The sequence below is a fragment of the Eptesicus fuscus genome, chromosome 2 (genome assembly GCF_027574615.1).
Source record: "Eptesicus fuscus isolate TK198812 chromosome 2, DD_ASM_mEF_20220401, whole genome shotgun sequence".
Taxonomy (NCBI): Eukaryota; Metazoa; Chordata; class Mammalia; order Chiroptera; family Vespertilionidae; genus Eptesicus; species Eptesicus fuscus.
In genome coordinates this window covers 22,364,216-22,382,412 of record NC_072474.1, presented here as the reverse complement: position 1 = coordinate 22,382,412, position 18,197 = coordinate 22,364,216, and the positions used below count along the sequence as shown (strand labels likewise).

Below are 18,197 nucleotides of genomic sequence, written 5' to 3'. Positions count from 1 at the left end.
TTAAGAAGAATATATGTGTAATCAATAAATTGTATGTTTACTAAATATTTGAGAGAAATCACCAGTAAACAGATCTAGGCCAGGAAATATATTAAGGGATTATTTGTTAATAATAATGTACTTTTCATTGTTATCCCACATTTTATATGTTTAGAAGAGTTTATATAACTTGAGGGTTACTTATACATTTAGAACTGGAGAAAAGTCATCAGTAGAGTGATTCAGAGGTAGAAACATTCTTGGAGGGAATCTGTTTATAATTTAGAACGATAAGTCTTCTACTACAGTTTTCCTTCTATCCCACAAGGCCCTCTGCTCCTTATACACATTGATTTGCCTTTCTTTATGGATTATAACTACATACTGAGGGAAGAAGTAGTTTTTACTAAAGCCTACAGCACAATGTATTCTTGTATGCAGTGTGCTGGTAATTTATTTAGGATTTTGATATCTATAAGTGGCATTGTTCCCAGAGTTTCTTCTGTATATAATATTTTTTTTTAGGTTTTTATTATCTTAGGCAAACATTAGCTCCCTGAAATAAGTTGGGTAGCTTCTTTTATTTTCTGAAATGCCAAGTATAACATGAGAATTACCTTTTCTTGAAATTTTGAAAGACCAAAACAGCCAAATAGCCTAATTTTGAAGCATTTTTAAGCCTTTTTCAATATTACATACATTATGGAACTACTCTCATTTTCTAGTGGTTATATTAACTTTATAATTTATATTACCATTGCAAAATCATTTCATTGAGGTTTTCAAGTTTCTGGTTATAAAGTTTAATATGTGTTTGTATGTATATGCACATAATATATAAGCATGTTTATTATACATACATTATAGGTAATGTATACTACATACTTAAAAATTAATATTTATCTAAAATATTTTAAATATACATACATATATAATATACTATAGGCCCTGTGCATGAAATTTGTGCATGGGGGTGGGGGGTGTCCCTGAGCCCAGCCTGCATCCTCTCCAATCTGGGACCCCTCAAGGGATGTCCGACTGCCCGTTTAGGCCCAATCCCACCAGACATCCCTGTCACAATCCAGGACTGCTAGTTCCCAACCACTCGCCTGCCTGCCTGCCTGCCTGATTGCCCCTAACCACTTCTGCCTGACAACCTGATCACCCCCAAACAACTCCCCTGCCAGCCTGATCGATGCCTAACTCCTCCCCTGCCTGCCCGATTGCCCCTAACTGCCCTCCCCTGCTGGCCTGTCCATTCCCTAACTGCCCTCCCCTGCCAGCCTGGTCGCCCCTAACTGTCCTCCCTTGCAGGCCTGGTCACCCCCAACTTCCCTTCCCTGCAGGCCTGGTCACCCCTAACTGCCCTCCCTTGCCAGCCTGATTGCCCCTAACTGCCTCCCGTGCCGGCCTGGTCTCCCCCAACTGCCCTCCCCTGCTGGCCTGGTCACCCCTAACTGCCCTCCCTTGCCAGCCTGGTCACCCCTAACTACCCTCCCCTGCCAGCCTGATCGCCCCAAACTTCCCTCCCCTGCAGGCCTGGTCACCCCCAACTTCCCTTCCCTGCAGGCCTGGTCACCCCCAACTGCCCTCCCCTGCAGGCCTGGTTGCTCCTAACTGTCCTCCCCTGCAGGCCTGGTTGCCCCTAATTGCCCTCCCCTGCCAGTCTAGTCACCCCTAACTGCCCTCCCCTGCTGACCTGGTGGCCCCTAACTGCCCTCCCCTGCTAGCCCGGTCACCCCTAACTGCCCTCCAATGCAGGCCTGGTCCCTCCCAACTGCCCTCCCCTGCTGGCCATCTTGTGGTGGCCATCTTGTGTCCCCATGGGGGTAGCCATCTTTGACCATAGGGGTGGCCATCTTGTGTGTTGGAGTGATGGTCAATTTGCATATTACTCTTTTATTAGATAGGATATGCATGTGTGCATAAAATTGAGTAGTAACAAAAGCAATGAAGAAAAATAGGGTGAGCAGATTGTCAGTCAGGGATGAGGCAGAGGTGCTGGCTGTGGTATGTTTTAGATAAACTTGTTGATTAAGCACTCTCTGAGAGGGTGTCATTTGAGTCAAGATCACAGTTTTATGAAAGGGAAAACTATTCAAAGATTTAGGCAAACTACTTAACTATCAGAAAAAGTGTAAAACATAAAATACTTGAGATAAGAACAAGCTAAGAGAGTTTAGAGAAGAGCATTACCATATTGTGAAGGAGTGAGTTTGGAGGCCAGTAGCAAATGGTCTAACAGACAATGGTACACCTTAAACAAGGCCTAGTGAATTCAAGACACTCAATAATCACTAACTGAACAAAGAGTGTGGAGTTTAGAAATTTTTCTCAGTTTGATGGAAAATCATTAGACGATGCCTTGTCTTGTACTGAGCAAGTAAAGGGACTTGTCACTTTACTAAAGGTCAAAGTAGACTGCAGACACCCAAGGATTCTCATCATGGTAAGCACTGTAGTTACTGGAAGTTCCTTCCAGAGCCAGCATTCCATTGCTCCTTCTTTCTCATTTTGAGCCTACCATTTTGTGCTTACATGTGTGTACTTTAATGTGAAATAAAGAAAACATCAATAATACCTTGCTGGAATTCAAAAGGTCAGAACCTATGTTTTCAAGACATGTGTTTTTCATATATCATATAATAACAATAGAAAAATTTCAAAAACCCATTTTTTGCTGCTATTATACTCCACAGCAAAAAGTGTAATGCCTTTACCTCCTTCATCTTAGAACCACACTAGTTTCTATTGACTCTCAGCCCATTTTCAGTTGTCCGATTTGTGAATTATTTCATTTCCTTGCTATTTCTTTTTCTTTCTTTCCTTTTTTTTTTTTTTTTGCAACTCCAGTGAAGTATCCTATCTAATAAAAGGGTAATATTCAAATTAACCGCCATTCCATCACAAAGATAGTGGCGCCCATAGCCACAAGTTGGTGGCGCCCAGTCCTCTCAGCCCCACCAGAGTCCCCCAAGTCCCAGGGGGGCGGCCACTGAGAGTGGGCAGAGTGAGCTCTGGGCAGCGGGCATGGAGGGCCTCTGGGCAGCGGACACAGAGAGGTGTGGGGGGTAGGGGGGTATGCTTGCATCATCGCCCTGGCAATGAGGCAAGTATTCCGCGCCTGGCCACAGATGGGCCTCTGGGCTGAGGAGAGTCTCTGGGCAGCGGGCGCGGAGTGGCCAGGCCCTGCAGAGAGCTACTGGCACACAGATTCGTGTGCAGGGCTACTAGTCACTTCATAATAGTGGAAAATGTTAGAAGAGGAAAACCTAAAACATAATCTTTAGGAATTTTTTTTTTCTTTTTTAGTTTCCTATCAGTTGCAGCACCACACCAACCAGTAGTCTAAATGAATGAAAGCAGAACACTTTTTATCTGCTTTATGCTCTCTGAAGTAAGAGTAGAAACAGTTTTTTGTTTCTATGATGTTGTAATAACTTGAAATAATATATGAATGTGCTCCCTTCCTACATTTGCAATTCTGAGTAACTTGGCTACCAATTCAAGTGGGAGTACAAAAAAAAGCCATAGGAACATGTGATTTGCATTTTCAAATTATCATCCCCTAAAAACAGAATCTGGTAATAAATATACTACTTTTGTGAGGAAGTGGAATATAGATACAATAATAAGAAAACAGCTAAGCAGCTCTAAGAATCTGAATTCACCATTGACAAAGCCATTGTCCTCTAAGTTTTAATTTGTTCTCTGTAGATTGAGAATGATAACCCAGCCTCAAAGCAATATTCTAAGGCAGCAAGTCTCAAAGTATTCCCCAGATCAGCAGTCAGTGGCACCTGAGAAATTGTTAGAAATGAAATTCTGAGATCACCCCATGTTACCATACAGGAGAGATCCTTGTCCCCACCAGTGGCTCATGGTGGTGGAATTCTTGTGATACCTTGAGAAAAAGAATTTTCTGAGTCTCACACAGGAGGATGAAATATGATAGAAGGCTTTATTTCTGTGGAATTAAATCCCACGTTTCCAAAGCCCCATTTCCCTTTGTCCTGCCATAGAAGTATAGCTAGGTCTTCAGCAGAGCTAAAATCAGAGCCCGTGTCCAGAGTTTCCTTTCCGGGTCTGCACAGTCCAATCCAGCATCAGGCTAGCGTACTTTGTGCTTCCCCACTGCAGCCCATCAGTCCATGGCAAGTGGGGTCTACAGGTAAACATGGCTGTGGAGGAAACACAGGCGAATGCAAGGAAGCCAAGAACGAGCCAAGAGCACAAGAGAGAGAGAACTGCTTTGTTCAGGAGATTATGTATTCCCAAATTTTCATGTGCTTGCAGTGGCCACGCCCATCCCATTCTGGCCAATGATCTCTGTCCCCAGGTTTGACTGACAGGCAAGTATCTTCCTTATGTCACCCCAACTTGACTGGGCATGCATTGATCTTTCCTTTGTTGGGTCCCTTCCCTGACTGTTTTTCAGGGAATAGGCCAGTGGTTCCCTGGGGAGTGCAAAGTTGCAGCTTCCTGATGCTGCACAAACGACATGCCTATAGTATCTGGTTTTGTTTCTTTGCTTCTTTCCAATTATTAATTCCTTGCTAATTATAACTACTGGTCTCCCATTTAGAGAAATAAGGCCTGTAATCTTTTTTAAAAATTATTTATTGTTGAGAGTTTTACGTAAGTCTCCTTTCACCCCATTGAGCTCTACCATCCTGCTCCCACCCCTCAGCACATACCCCAACCCACCTATTGTCTGTGTCCATCGGTCATGTTCATATGCATGGATACAAGTCCTTTGGTTGATCAATTAACCCACCACCCCACCCTCTCCGGCCTTCCTCTGAGGTTTGACAGTCTGTTCAATGATTCTGTGTCTCTGGATCTATTGTTGTTCATCAGTTTATGTTGTTCATTATATTCCACAAATAAGTGAGATCATGTGATATTTATCTTTCTCCAACTGGCCTATTTCACTTAGCATAATGCTCTCATGTCCATCCATGCTGCTGTAAATAGTAGAGTTCTTTCTTTTTTACAGCAGCATATAATTCCATTGCGTAGATCTACCACTATCTTTTAATTCTCTCATCTGCTGATGGGAACTTAGGCTGTTTCCAAATCTTAGCTATTGTAAATTGTGCTGCTATAAACAAAGAGATGCATATATTCTTTCTGATTGATATTTCTGATTTCTTGGTATATATCCCTAGAAGTGGGATTACTGGGTCAAATGGGAGTTCCATTTTTAATTTTTTGAGGAAATTCCAGACTATTTTCCACAGTGGCTGCACCAGTCTGCATTCCCACCAGCAGTCCACGAGGGTTCCTTTTTATCCACATCCTTGCCAGCATTTGGTTGATTTGTTGATGACAGCCATTCTGACAGCTATGAGATGGTACTTCATTGTTGTTTTTATTAGCATCTCTTGGATGATTAGTGACTTTGAGCATATTTTCATATGTCTGTCAGCCTTCTGTATATCCACTTTCGAAAAGTGTCTATTTGGGTCCTTTGCCCATTTTTTTATTGGATTGTTTATCTTCCTTTTGTTAAGTTGTATGAGTTCCCTATAAATTTTGGAGATTAAACCTTTATCGAATGTAACATTGGCAAATATGTTTTCCCATGCAGTAGGCTTTCTTATTGTTTTGTTGATGGTTTCTTTTGCTGTGCAGAAGGTTTTTATTTTGATGTAGTTCCATTTGTTTACTTTCTCCTTAGTTTTCATTGTCCTAGGAGCTGTATCAGTAAAGATATTGCTATGACATATATCTGCTATTTTGCTGTCTATGGTTTCTTCTAAGATTTTTATGGTTTCCTGTCTTATGTTTAAGTCCTTTATCCATTTTGAGGGTTATTTTTGTGTGAATGGTGTTAAGTTGGTGGTCTAGTTTCATTTTTTTTTGCATGTATCTGTTCAATTTTCCCAACACCATTTATTTAAGAGATTGTCTTAACTCCATTGTATGCTCTTGCCTCCTTTGTCAAATATTAATTGAGCATAATGGCTTCGGTCAATTTCTGGGTTCTCTGTTCTATTCGATTGGTCTGTGTGTCCGTTCTTGTGCCAGTACCAGGCAGTTTTGAGAACAGTGGCTTTGTAATATAGCTTGATACCTGGCATTGTAATCCCTCCAACTTTTTCTTCTATTTTAGGATTGCTGCAGGTATTCAGGGTCTTTTTTTATTCCATATAAATCTTAGGAGCATTTGTTCCAGGTCTGTGAAACATGCCACTGGTATTTTAATGGAAATTGCATTGGATCTATAGATTGCCTTGAATCATATGAACATTTTAATGATGTTAATTCTACCAATCCATCAACACAGTATATTCTTCCACTTGTTTATATATTCCTCTATGTCTTTTTTCAATGTCCTGTAGTTTTCCGAGTACAGGTCTTTTACCTTCTTAGTTAAGTTTACTCCTAGGTATCTTAATTATTTTGGTCCAATGGTAAGTAGGATTGTTTTTTTAGTTTCTCCTTCTGTGAGTTCATTATTGGTGTATAAAAATGCCATAGATTTCTTGGTGTTAATTTTGTATCCTGCTACATTGATGAATTCATTTTTTAAATCTAGTAGTTTTTTGATGGAGACTTTAGGGTTTTCTTTGTATAATATCATGTCATCTGTGAATAATGTCAGTTTTCTTCTTTTCCAGTTTGGATGCTTTTTATTTCTTCTTCTTGTCTGATCGCTATGGCTAGCACTTCCAGTACTATGTCGAACAGGATTGGTGAAAGTATTGGTGAAGGATTGGTGTCTTGTTCCTGTTTTTAGGGAAAATAGTTTTAGTATTTGCCCATTGAGAATGATGTTGGGTATAGGTTTGTCATATTACGCTTTTATTATGTTAAGGTTTTATTCCCACTTTACTGAGAGTTTTTATCAAGAAAGGGTGTTGGATTTTGTTAAATGCTTTTTCTACATCAATTGATATTAATATGTGATTTTTTTCTTTCAATTTCTTTATGTGATGTATCACACTTATTGATTTGTGGTTACTGTACCAGCCTTGTATCCCTGGAATGAATCCCACTTGGTCATGGTGTATGATCTTTTTATTGTATTGCTGGATTTGATTTGTTAATATTTTGTTGAGGATTTTGCATCTATGTTCATCAGGGATATTGGCTTGTAATACTCTTTCGTGTCATGTCTTTATCTGATTTTGGGATTGTAATGCTGGCTTCATAGAAAGAGCTTGGAAGTGTTTCTTCCTCTTGAATTTTTTGGAATAGTCTGAGGAGGATCTGTGTTTGTTCTTCTTTGAATGTTTTGATAAAACTTCCCTGTGAACTAATCAGGACCAGGGCTTTTGTTTGCTGGAAGTTTTTGATTACTCTTTAATTTCATTGGTAGTTAGCCACCTTTTCAGGTTTTCTGATAGTGTTAGAAGTTTTTATTTTTCTAGGAATATGTCAATTTCATCTAGGTTGTCTGGTTTGTTGGAATAGAGTTGTTCATAGTGTGGTTTTTTTTACAATCTTTTATATTTCAGTGGGATTGGTTGATACTTCACCTCTTTCATTTCTGATTTTTTTATCATTTGGGTCCTCTCTCTCTTTGTTTCTTGGTGAGAAGCCTTGAAATCATATAAGAATAAGTGGATGAAAGTTTTCATTTTCTTGTAATTGCTTCTGGCTGTCAAAAGGTGTAGACCTGCCTTTCCCTGGCAGATCTATGCGCAGAGTTTCTCCCTGACAGAGGAAGGAGGAGCAAAAGGGAAGGCGGGTATTCACACAGGGAAGAGGGATTTTGCGAAATCTGTGTTAGTCTGGTGTCCCTGTGAGGTGACATAAGTGATGTCCAGAGGATGATGCATTTGACAAGCTGCATTCCTATTGTATTCTAGAAATGACAAACTTGACAAGAAGGTTAAAAGGCACAATTTAAAAGTGAGGAGACTTATAGTAACCTAAAGGTCTGGTGAGAGATAAAAAGCCCATGTGGTAAAGGGAAAGGTTAACTTTACATGCTCCAGATTAGGGTGGAGGAGTGGCTTCCTTGGAGGAAGGTGTGTCACACCTGCCTGAAGCCCTTCTGCCCATTATATTTAAACTAGAGGCCCGGTGCATGAAATTTCATGCACTTGGGGGCAGGGGTCCCTCAGCCCGGCCTGTGCTCTCTCACAGTCCGGGAGCCCCACGAGTGATCGCCCCTAAGTGGTAGGCCCTGCCCACCCAGCCAGGGCTCCATGATGGATCACCCCTGCAGAGGGAGGCCCTACCCACCAGCCACAGCACCACCACAGGGTAGCCTGGGCCTCCCTCTCTGGGGTGATTGTGCAGCCCCCTGATTGCAGGGCAATCATGGGACAATGGTTGGGTCCCTGACCAATCACAACGTACCTGCCTTGGCTGGCCTGGCACCAGTGCGTGTTATAGCATGGTCGTCCGGAAGGTCTTCTGGATGGTCATTCTGCTGTTCGGTCAATTTGCATATTATGCTTTTATTATTATAGATTAAGCTAAGGGAAATATTTTAAGATTTCCCCTGTGTGGGGCTTTTCTGTCTGAACCATATGGGCAGAAAAAGGAAAGCAGTTTCAAATGAAGTTGAAAGATTGTCTATATTTTATTGACCCAACCTTAAGTCCAAAGCATTGACTCATTTCAGAAGACAAGTGATGCGATTTCTAGAGTGAGGCTTGAGTTGTGTGAATAAGCAATCAAGTAAATAAGAACATAGGCATGCACCCTATGAAAATAGAAGCAAGGAAACAAAACCAAAGGTTAATGCTCATAACAAATCACAAACTGGTTGAGAAGACTTAGATGCAAGGCTTTTGCTGGAATTAAAGCCAGCAGTGACAGTCTGATAGATTTTCTGCAGTTTAACATCGCTGATGATATTATTAGATGCTGAGATCTGTATGGCATATATAGAGATAGCCTAAAAATAAAAAATTAAAGATAATTAATTGTACTAGAGTCGAAAATCCACAATTAGGCTTTGTGGTTTTTATTGTCATACAATTTTTCTTCTTACAATTATTCTCATATTCTAAGAGACTGTATTAAGTCCAGTTTTAGTTTGGTCTGAGTATTTGCATAAATACAAGAATAGCAACTGATCAAACAAATCACACAGGCTCTTTCAAATTTGCTTCGCTGCCATCTTTCATGAGGAGTTTAAATATTGAGCTGTAGTCATCCCCTCAGGGCAGAGAAGGCAAGCTACAGTTTCCATCAGGCTTTGTCTTCAATACCTGTAGGTTTGGGTCAATTCCTTAAGTCCTTGAGGTCCCCAAAATGTCTTGAGGTTTCTTTCTTGCCATCTTTCAGCAAAGCAATGTTTGTTTGTTCTTTGGGAAGATTGCTATGAGCCATGTGACCAAGTATGATATCAGGCCATGTGGCTTCAGTTGCCTTTGGATGTCAATCTCAATCCTTAAGGCATCTGGTGACATCCAGAGTCCAGGCCTGTCTCTCTTAGACATGGTATTTTAGTCAAAATATTGGTTAATAAGACCAGGTCATTTGAAATTGGTCTTATTGAGTATGTGCAAAGAAAGGTATTGCCATTATGCACTCATTAAGAATTGTCAGGCTCTGGAGGTATCATGTAGGGAGAAAAGGCTAAAAATAAGAAATTAGCATTTTCAAGATTGGCAAACATATTTCATAACTTTTAGAAATACAGGTTTGCTTTATTTACTAGCAAATATATATATACTTCAAGAGACATATTTCCATGGAGACAGGTATCATATAATAAAGCTCACTGATTTAGCAAATCATAGGTGAATTGAGTTAAACTGGTTGACTCTAATAGCTGAGGCTCAGATAAGATTTAATTTTTTAACATTTGCATTTCAATAGATAGTTTAGATAAGAGTTCTTGGAGATGAGGTATTAGTACTTTAAAGGCAGACGGTCCTTTTTTGGATAAACCTAGAATAAAATTTCTTGCCAGAGTAGGCACTCTCAAGGCACTGTGAGTGGAGATCACATTATTTATTGACTTCAAGGAGTAAAATCTTAAAAAACAAAAAAAAAACAAAAAAAACTTGACAAGGCGACTTGATAGCTGAGGGAGGCATAAATGTCTTCTCTGCTTTCCAGCTTTCTGTCATATACCAGAATTTGGAGTGGCCTATGACACCTTAGCCACCAAGGTCCCCCAGCCATCCTACCTTCACCAGCCAGGGGACTCACATTCACCCCCAGTACAAAATCCCTTCTCACGCCTGGCATAGAGACTCTTCCCCAGATAGTAATACAATTGTCCAGGCGTGGGGCCTTTAACTCCACACAAGGGATTCTGATGGCCTTGGACCTTACTGGGGGTTTTTACTCTTTATTGTCTTGGATGGGAAAATATGGCTTTTAAAACCAGCCTTTAATAGCTGGGCTGGCAATCTGTTGCTGTCTCATTTCCTAACAGCCTCAGTCCCTTGGCAGCATGAGACAGCTTCCTTTAAGAGAGGGGGAATATCCCCTGTTAATCTGCCAAGACAAAGATTTAACACCCGGGGCCCTGGGGTTAAATTCTGTTTGTAGTTAATTTCCAAGATTAGATAACAAAAACCTTTCTTTTTTTGAGCAACTGTATATTTGAGGCTTTTCTCTATTAGTTATGCCTGTGGAAGAAGCATTAGTGACAAGTAGTAATGTTTGCATGAGTCAAATGACACAGCAGTTTCATTTGTAACCTAAACAGTATCAGCAGTGAGCAGCTCCTCTGACTGACTGCCGTGTGGCTCTTAAGCAATGACATGGCTGCCCGGGCGGTTACAACTTATAACTTCCAGCTTCAAGTAACGGGCTGCCAGGCCTCAAGTAACAGGCTGCAGGGGAGGTACCCTCTGACCTAGTGATGACTGTGGTTTCCATCACCTGTGATGAGCCAGGGAGAGGGTGGAACCAGGCAGGTAGCAGCCATGGGCTTGCCAGGGGCGGGGTCCTGGTAGCAGCTTTTCTTGGAGGCTTCTCTCTGCATTCAGACTGTCTCTGTTGCGCCTTCCCCCACAGGTGCCCAGCCCCAGGCCACTAGACCCATGAGGTCCAGGGGAGCTTTGGTTGGGGAACTCACAGGGGTGTGGGCAGGAGGCAGCAGCAATCCAGTCTGTGGCCCACCTCCAGGACCCCTGCTCCTCAGCACCCTGGGCGCACTAGCAGGGCAGACGCAGAGGGAGGTGGGAGGCAGAGGGAAGCGAGGGCCGGGATGGTCCTTGGCTTGGGGCTGCACAGGGCTGGGAGTCTGGCCTTAAACCCCCAGCTTGGGATGCGGGGCTGCTGGCCCCTCCCTGGGCTTAAGCAGGCTGGAGAGCTGGGGGTTCCCCAGGCCAGGAGTAAATGTCAAGGCAGTAGTGAGTGCGTGCCGGCTCCGTGTTTTGCATCCCCCTGGCACTCATCTGCATATTGCGCTGCAGGAACCCATAGCACTGGCACCACGCTGGCAATAAAGGGTGTTCCCAGGCCCGCAATCTGAATCCTGTGGGGCGGGAACAGAGAGAAGTTAAATTGTAGCAACAGGAGCAGCATGCAGAGAGAGTGGTTGAGATGAGTTTTGTAAACAGGGACCAGTATGGACCCAAGGCACAAACTCCATAGTAGTATCAGGTCATGCACCTTCTCAGCATTTTCCGGAGCCTGTTGTGTCTTTGGGACTGGGAGCAGGGTGCTGCTTTCTACTGGATTTGCATCCAAAGCAGCAGAAGCTAGTTAGGGCAGAGAAAAGGAAGCAAAAGATTCAGACAAGCACCAATCCAGGAGACAATGTGAGAAACGAATTATAAAACTCCCAGGCTAGGGAGAGAGGTTTCTCACCACAACCTAGGCCAGTTTTTTCTCTCTTTGGAGTACAGGCCAGGTGCAGACATGCTTTGGCCGGGGAAGTAGAAGAGAAGGGATGCTTTCCATAAGTCAGTTCTCCTGGTAGGGTCTCATCTGGGTCACCATCTGTTACTGGGTAAGAGGTCTTATCCCTGCCGGTGGCTCATGAGGGTGGAATTCTTGCACTATCCCAAGAAAAAGAAAGAATTGTCTGAGTCTCACACAGGAGGATGAAATATGATAGAAGGCTTTATTTCCATGGAATTAAATCCCCACATTTCCAAAGCCCCATTTCCCTTTGTCCTGCCATAGAAGAAGTATAGCTAGGTCTCCAGCAGAGCTAAAATCAGAGCCCGTGTCCAGAGTTTCCTTTCCGGGTCTGCACAGTCCAATCCAGCATCAGGCTAGCGTACTTTGCGTTTCCCCACTGCAGCCCATCAGTCCATTGCAGGTGGGGTCTACAGGTAAACATGGCTGTGGAGGAAACACAGGCGAATGCAAGGAAGCCAAGAGCGAGCCAAAAGCACAAGAGAGAGAGAACTGCTTTGTTCAGGAGATTATGTGTTCCCAAATTCTCAGGTGCTTGCAGTGGCCACGTCCATCCCATTCTGGCCAATGATCTCTGTCCCCAGGTTTGACTATGTCACCCCAACTTGACTGGGCATGCATTTATCCTTCCTTTGTTGGGTCCCTTCCCTGACTGTTTTTCAGGGAATAAGCCAGTGGTTCCCTGGGGAGTGCAAAGTTGCAGCTTCCTGGTGAAGCTGCCCAAATGACGTTCCTATAATGCCTGGCCTTCCCTCTTTGCTTCTTTTCTATTATTAATAACTAGCTAATTACAACAATATCAGCCAGACATTGTGAATCAGAAACTCTAGGGATGGGGCCAGCAATCTGTTTTTATACTAGTAAACCTTACAGGAGTTTCTGATGCATACTAATTGTGTATATGACTGTTATAATGATTAAATAAGGTAATATAAGTACAAAATAAAGGTGCTTTGATAACTGTAACAAATTATCCATGTGTTAACTACAATTATGATGATAGTGAATATTTTCAGTAAATCTCTATGAGCAGATTGTGCTAATTGGAGCTTACAAGAATACAACAGGTATAATAGTCCTTACCTTCCCAAAATGTATAGTCTAAAAAGATTTATAAGGAAAAGGACAGTTGAACTACTGTGTGCCAAGTGCTGTCCTCAGAGTTTACAGGATGCCATGGGACCCAAATAAGTATTTTTTAAGTCAGACAGGACACAAAGGAGGGCCTCCCAGGGTAAATGTTTATTTGGTCCCTGTCTGTGTCTTTAAGGATAAATATAAGTTAGCCAGATGGATGAGAAGTTAAAGCCATCTTCCAGCGAATGAGAATAGGTGTTCTGGAGAGATGTAGAAGGGCAAAGAGTACATCTCTCAGGTGAAGGTATTCCAATAAGAATAAAGAGTTTATGAGCAAAGAGAAAATTGAGATCAAACCAGTTGTGCCTTCAAGAGTCCATATCAGAAAACAGTCTCTGTATAAAACCACTTCTGGACAGGACTCTAAGAGCTGTGAGAAAGTAGTAAAGGGTTTGAATTGGGGAAGTGAACAATGTGACATCAGTCTGGAGGCAGGAAATCCAGTGAGGAGCCTATTGCAGTAATAGAGAAGACGCATGGATGAGATAATTCAGAAGTAAACTGTTGGAACTTTGGTGATTGAGATGATGCAGTAGAGGAATGGATATGGGAATCTAGAAATTGCTTTTAATCTCTGAAAAAAATTTTATCTCCTTCTGGGCTAGGAATGCTATATTTCAAAATAGTATTAAAAGTCCCTTTAGTTTCATAATTGTTAGGAAGAATGCAATCAAATGTGATCTCCCCATTATCCTGAGTCAGTGAAAAGTATTGGATTAAGTTACCTAATTTACATTTTAAGTCTTTTCTAAATTTGAATATGCAAATATCAACATTTTAATGAAATAACCATGCCTCTGCATTAGCACTTAATTTTTCCTCTTATTACTTTAGCCCTAGTTGAACAATTGAAGTAGTTAAAATTAAAAAAAAAAAAAAAAAGAGTAAACCTCCTGCCTGTTCCCATGAATCTATGCTCAGAAAATGCGTGGCTCTTCCTTTTCCCTGGCAATGAGACACAGGAACTGGGGCCAACATACAGATGACAGTAAGGATGGGAGGAGCCTTTGTTCCAGGTTTAGTGGGTAATGAATGGGTGTTACCAAGCACATCCAGAAATAAGTGATTTCAGAGCCCCTGGGTTATAGTGTACTAATAGCAGAAGGCCTATTAGAATTAAGGGAAGATTAGCATGTTGGCTCCGACTGAGAGTGTCTAATTATATTTTATTTCTCCCTTTCTCCTGTTTTTGTTAAGAAAACAAACTCTTATGCATGGATGATGTGGGACATTTATCTTTCTCTTTCAGGTGGACTCTCCCTAATACTTATAAATTTTACAAAATATGTTGGAGCTAATTAGTCAAGTAGGAAATTAGTCTAAGCAAATTAATCACCGGTGCTCAAAGTGGAATTTCGGTGCTTTGTGGCTCAGAGATTATTTAGTGGCTTCTCCTGCTTTCTTGTTTCCTGTTAAATGAATTCACCCATGACAATCAGGATGGCTTGTTAAGGGCTCTCCTCAATTGTCCCGTTTCCTTTCTGCTGGCACAGGCTCAGCACACAGCCCTGAAAACACAGTCAGAGCTGATGCTCTCAGACTAAGTTGAGGCAGCACTTCCCTCTGCCCCCTTGGAGTACTAATACATGTGTCTGATTCATGTGTCTGATGGGTAGAAGCCTCATTGGTTTGGGGCGGAGGAATGTACATTGCAGGCACTGAGCATATTCAACAACTGCTTTTCCCTCCCCTACCTCTATAACTGGATTAAGAACCTCCAGGCATGTTTATATATAAAATGTTTATTTATTTTATTTCATTATTTCCATCACCGTCTATCTCCTCTATGCCCTGTTCCACCTTCACTCTCCCCTACTCCTCCCCCACCCCCTCAAAATCACCACATAAAAGCAGAAGCTGTGGCAATGGCTTTTCACTGCTTTATAAGCCTTAACCGATGCTCAGGCAAGGATGGGAGACAGGGCAGTTGTCAGATGCCAGTGCCCTGGAGGGACAGCCTGTTAGGGCATAAAGTCAGCAGGGGACATGACCATGACTTCTACCCTAAAGCAAAAGCCTGGGTATGGGACAGCTTGGCAGAGATAACACTTCTGCAATAGACTTTTATATGTGTTGTTTAATTCTCATACACATTCTATGAGGTGAGTTGTAATTGTTAATGCTCATCATAGGAAACTGAAGTCATTTGATTCTCCCGTAGCTAGAAAATGGCAAAGATTAGCCTCAAACCCAGGTGCCCTGACCCTATTACTTACTCTTTTCTTAGCTCCACACTGCCTCCTCTACAACTAGAGATGTTTCCAGAGCAAAGCTTAATGTGATCAATGGACTTTTCCAGACAACAAAGACCAGGAAGTTCTAACAGATAAACATTATAAAGTTAACTGCCATTATAAACAACTAAATTCCTACTTTGGGAAGACATGGGAAGCAAAACCATATAGTGAACAGAGAGTCATTGGCTGAGGAGATAAAGAGACGTAGTTGAAAATCTCATTCAGAATGTACCCCTGGGTGATTTGCTGTTCAACCGCTCTGTGACTTATTTCTTCAAATACGAAATGGGGAAATAATTCCTTTTCTGTAACATTATTGTATTACACATAGTATAGTAAAGCATTTAGTATATTGTTGAGCACATAGCAGGTTTTCAATTGTAATTCCTTTTGGGCTTTATATATTGTAGTTTTCTGAAGCATGGAATGTAAATATAGAAGACACTGGCTCCTATAAACAAAAATGATATAAATGAATTTAATAATCACAACATATTGCTATAAAAATACCTAAGAAAAAGAAAAACAAGTCTACTACTATAATGCTAGATTAATAAATCTAATAAATTAATAAATCTAATCTAAAATATATTCAAAATGCATGCTGCTTCTGAAGGGATTTTACTTCCACATCCTCAAAAGCTGCAATATTAGAGGAAGTATGGCTGCACAAACACAGTGTAAAATAGAATGTGGAGATCTACAGGTTCATTTGGGACCCCATAATAACATATTTGATTATATTTCTCCAGATCTCATCAATTATAAATGATTTCTATATTATTAGATGACCAATTTTTCTGTAACATTTTATACTTCATTCTTTGGAATAAATATAATTTAATATATCACCTGTTCAATAAATGTATAATTGAGGTTGCACATTTTTCACTTTCTGGGTCTGGAAATATAATTATTCTTGAAGCAATTCTTTCATCCTCTCTTTTAGCACTTTTTTTTAAAGGTATATAATTTATCTTAACAAAGGAAAGCAAACTTTTATTATTATTATTTTTTTATTGGTCAATCCTCACCCAAGGTTATTTTTCCAGAGAGTGGAGGGGAGGGGGAGGGACAGAGAGAGAGAAGATTGAATCCAGGACCCTTCAGTCCATAGGCCAATGCTCTATCCACTGAGCCAAACCAGCTAGGGGCTTTAGCACTTTTTTTTTAACCTTATTATATTTCATATATTTTAATCTCTACTTTGTATCTTGGCATCACACAATTGCACAGCACTTCCTACACCCACCCCACTCTAACAACCATCCAGCTCTGCCTTAGATGCCCCACCAGGACTGGTCTTCTCAGGTTGGCATCCGCCTAATCAAAGCACACCAAAATCTCCCCAATATCTCATCCATTCTCCCTGTTTGAATGGAGTCTAGGCATGCAACTGCCACAATTACTTTGAACACTGATATCCATAGAAGAGGTTTAGTATGACAAAGATAAAATATATGTTAAATATTCTTACTTGCTTCTTTTTGCAACCAAGCTAATGTTTCTCCTTAGTGGAGAGGGTTGAGGAGAAGGCAAAAAGCAACAACAAAAATATTAAACTGAGAAATATATACATGATATGTTAATTTCTGAAAATTGTCTGTATGGGTTGTTTGTATAGACAGCTGGCCTTAAGGAAGCCCATAATGCATTGTTGAAAGTAAAAGCCAGTTTGTTACAGAGAGATGTAGATGCTTCTATTACAATAAACACACACATGTGTGTGCGTATGTGTTCTATGAAAGGGTAAAGGAGTGGAAAGAGACATACTTGGCTGTTTATATTAGTTACATAAGGAGGATGGAATTACATAGGGATATGAAGGGTTGTATTCAAACATACATTACTTTAAGCATGTATTACTTTTAATCTGATAAACATCAAATAGGAAGGAAGTGAGGGCTTGGAATCAGGTTGGTGTGGAGATTACAATCTCTGCTTCAAGGAACAATTTATTGTTATTGACAAGAATTTTTAAAATATGTTTTATTGATTTCAGAGAAAGAAAAGGAGAGGGAGAGAGAAACATCAATGGTGAGAGAGAATCATTGATTGACTGCCTCCTGCATGCCCCCTAACTAGGGATCAAGCCCACAACGCAGGCATATGCCCTGACCAGGAATCAAACCTTGACCTCCTGGTTCATGGGTCGACACCCAACCACTGAGACACATCAGCTACTGACAAGAATTTTTTTGAATCATAGATATTACTGTATAATTTTAAAATTTCAGTAATTTCTATTTATATTTCAAAATTAATTGATATATATTAAAATTCAGAGATAAGCCCCCTTGAAAACACATATAGAAAACATTTGGTTTAAATTAGGAAGATTGCCCTAGATGGTTTGCTTCAGTGGATAGAGTGTCAGACTGAAGGGTCTCAGGTTCCATTCTGGTGAAGGGCACATACTTTGGTTGCAGGCTCAATACTAGGCCCTGGTCAGGGCCAGGGCATGTGCTGGAGGCAACCAATTGGTGTGCCTCTCTCACATGGCTGTTTCTCTCTGTCTCTCCCCTTCTCTTCCCCTTTCTCTAAAATCAATGGAAAAAATATCCTTGGGTGAGGATTTAAAATATATATATATAAATAAATAAATAAATAAATGTAGCAGACTGATACATTTAAATGGAAACTTTTGAGGGTAGGATACTCAGTTTCTTCTAAAATAACTCCTTTAAAGGATTTTTTATTATAAATATCTAACTCAAAATTTCATTCATACTTCTTAAATTCAAAATTTCCTTGGCCAAAAGTGACAAAAATTCAGCATATTTTGAAACTAATTTGGGCCCTTAAAATACATTTCTTTCTATTACCTTTATCATGGTACTTGATAAGATTATATATCACCTTGATTTATTCTTTAATATAGTTGTTCTTCAGTAGAAAAATAAATAAAAATTCAGTAATATATATTTGTGTTTAAAGGAAGGTTATATTCTGTTACTTTTTACAGGTATGTTTTTACCAATGTAAAAACAAATTGCCTATCTTTAATTTTCCTTTTATCAATAGCATCAGTACTTATTTCTGTAAAATTAT

At 40.6% G+C, this 18,197-nt stretch overlaps 1 protein-coding gene across 1 annotated transcript in view; it reads left to right on the top strand.

Annotated features, from left to right (window-relative positions):
• MALRD1 (MAM and LDL receptor class A domain containing 1) overlaps positions 1-18,197 on the top strand; it is a 640,413-nt gene that overhangs the window by 585,768 nt on the left and 36,448 nt on the right. The gene's annotated exons all lie outside the window — the stretch shown is intronic.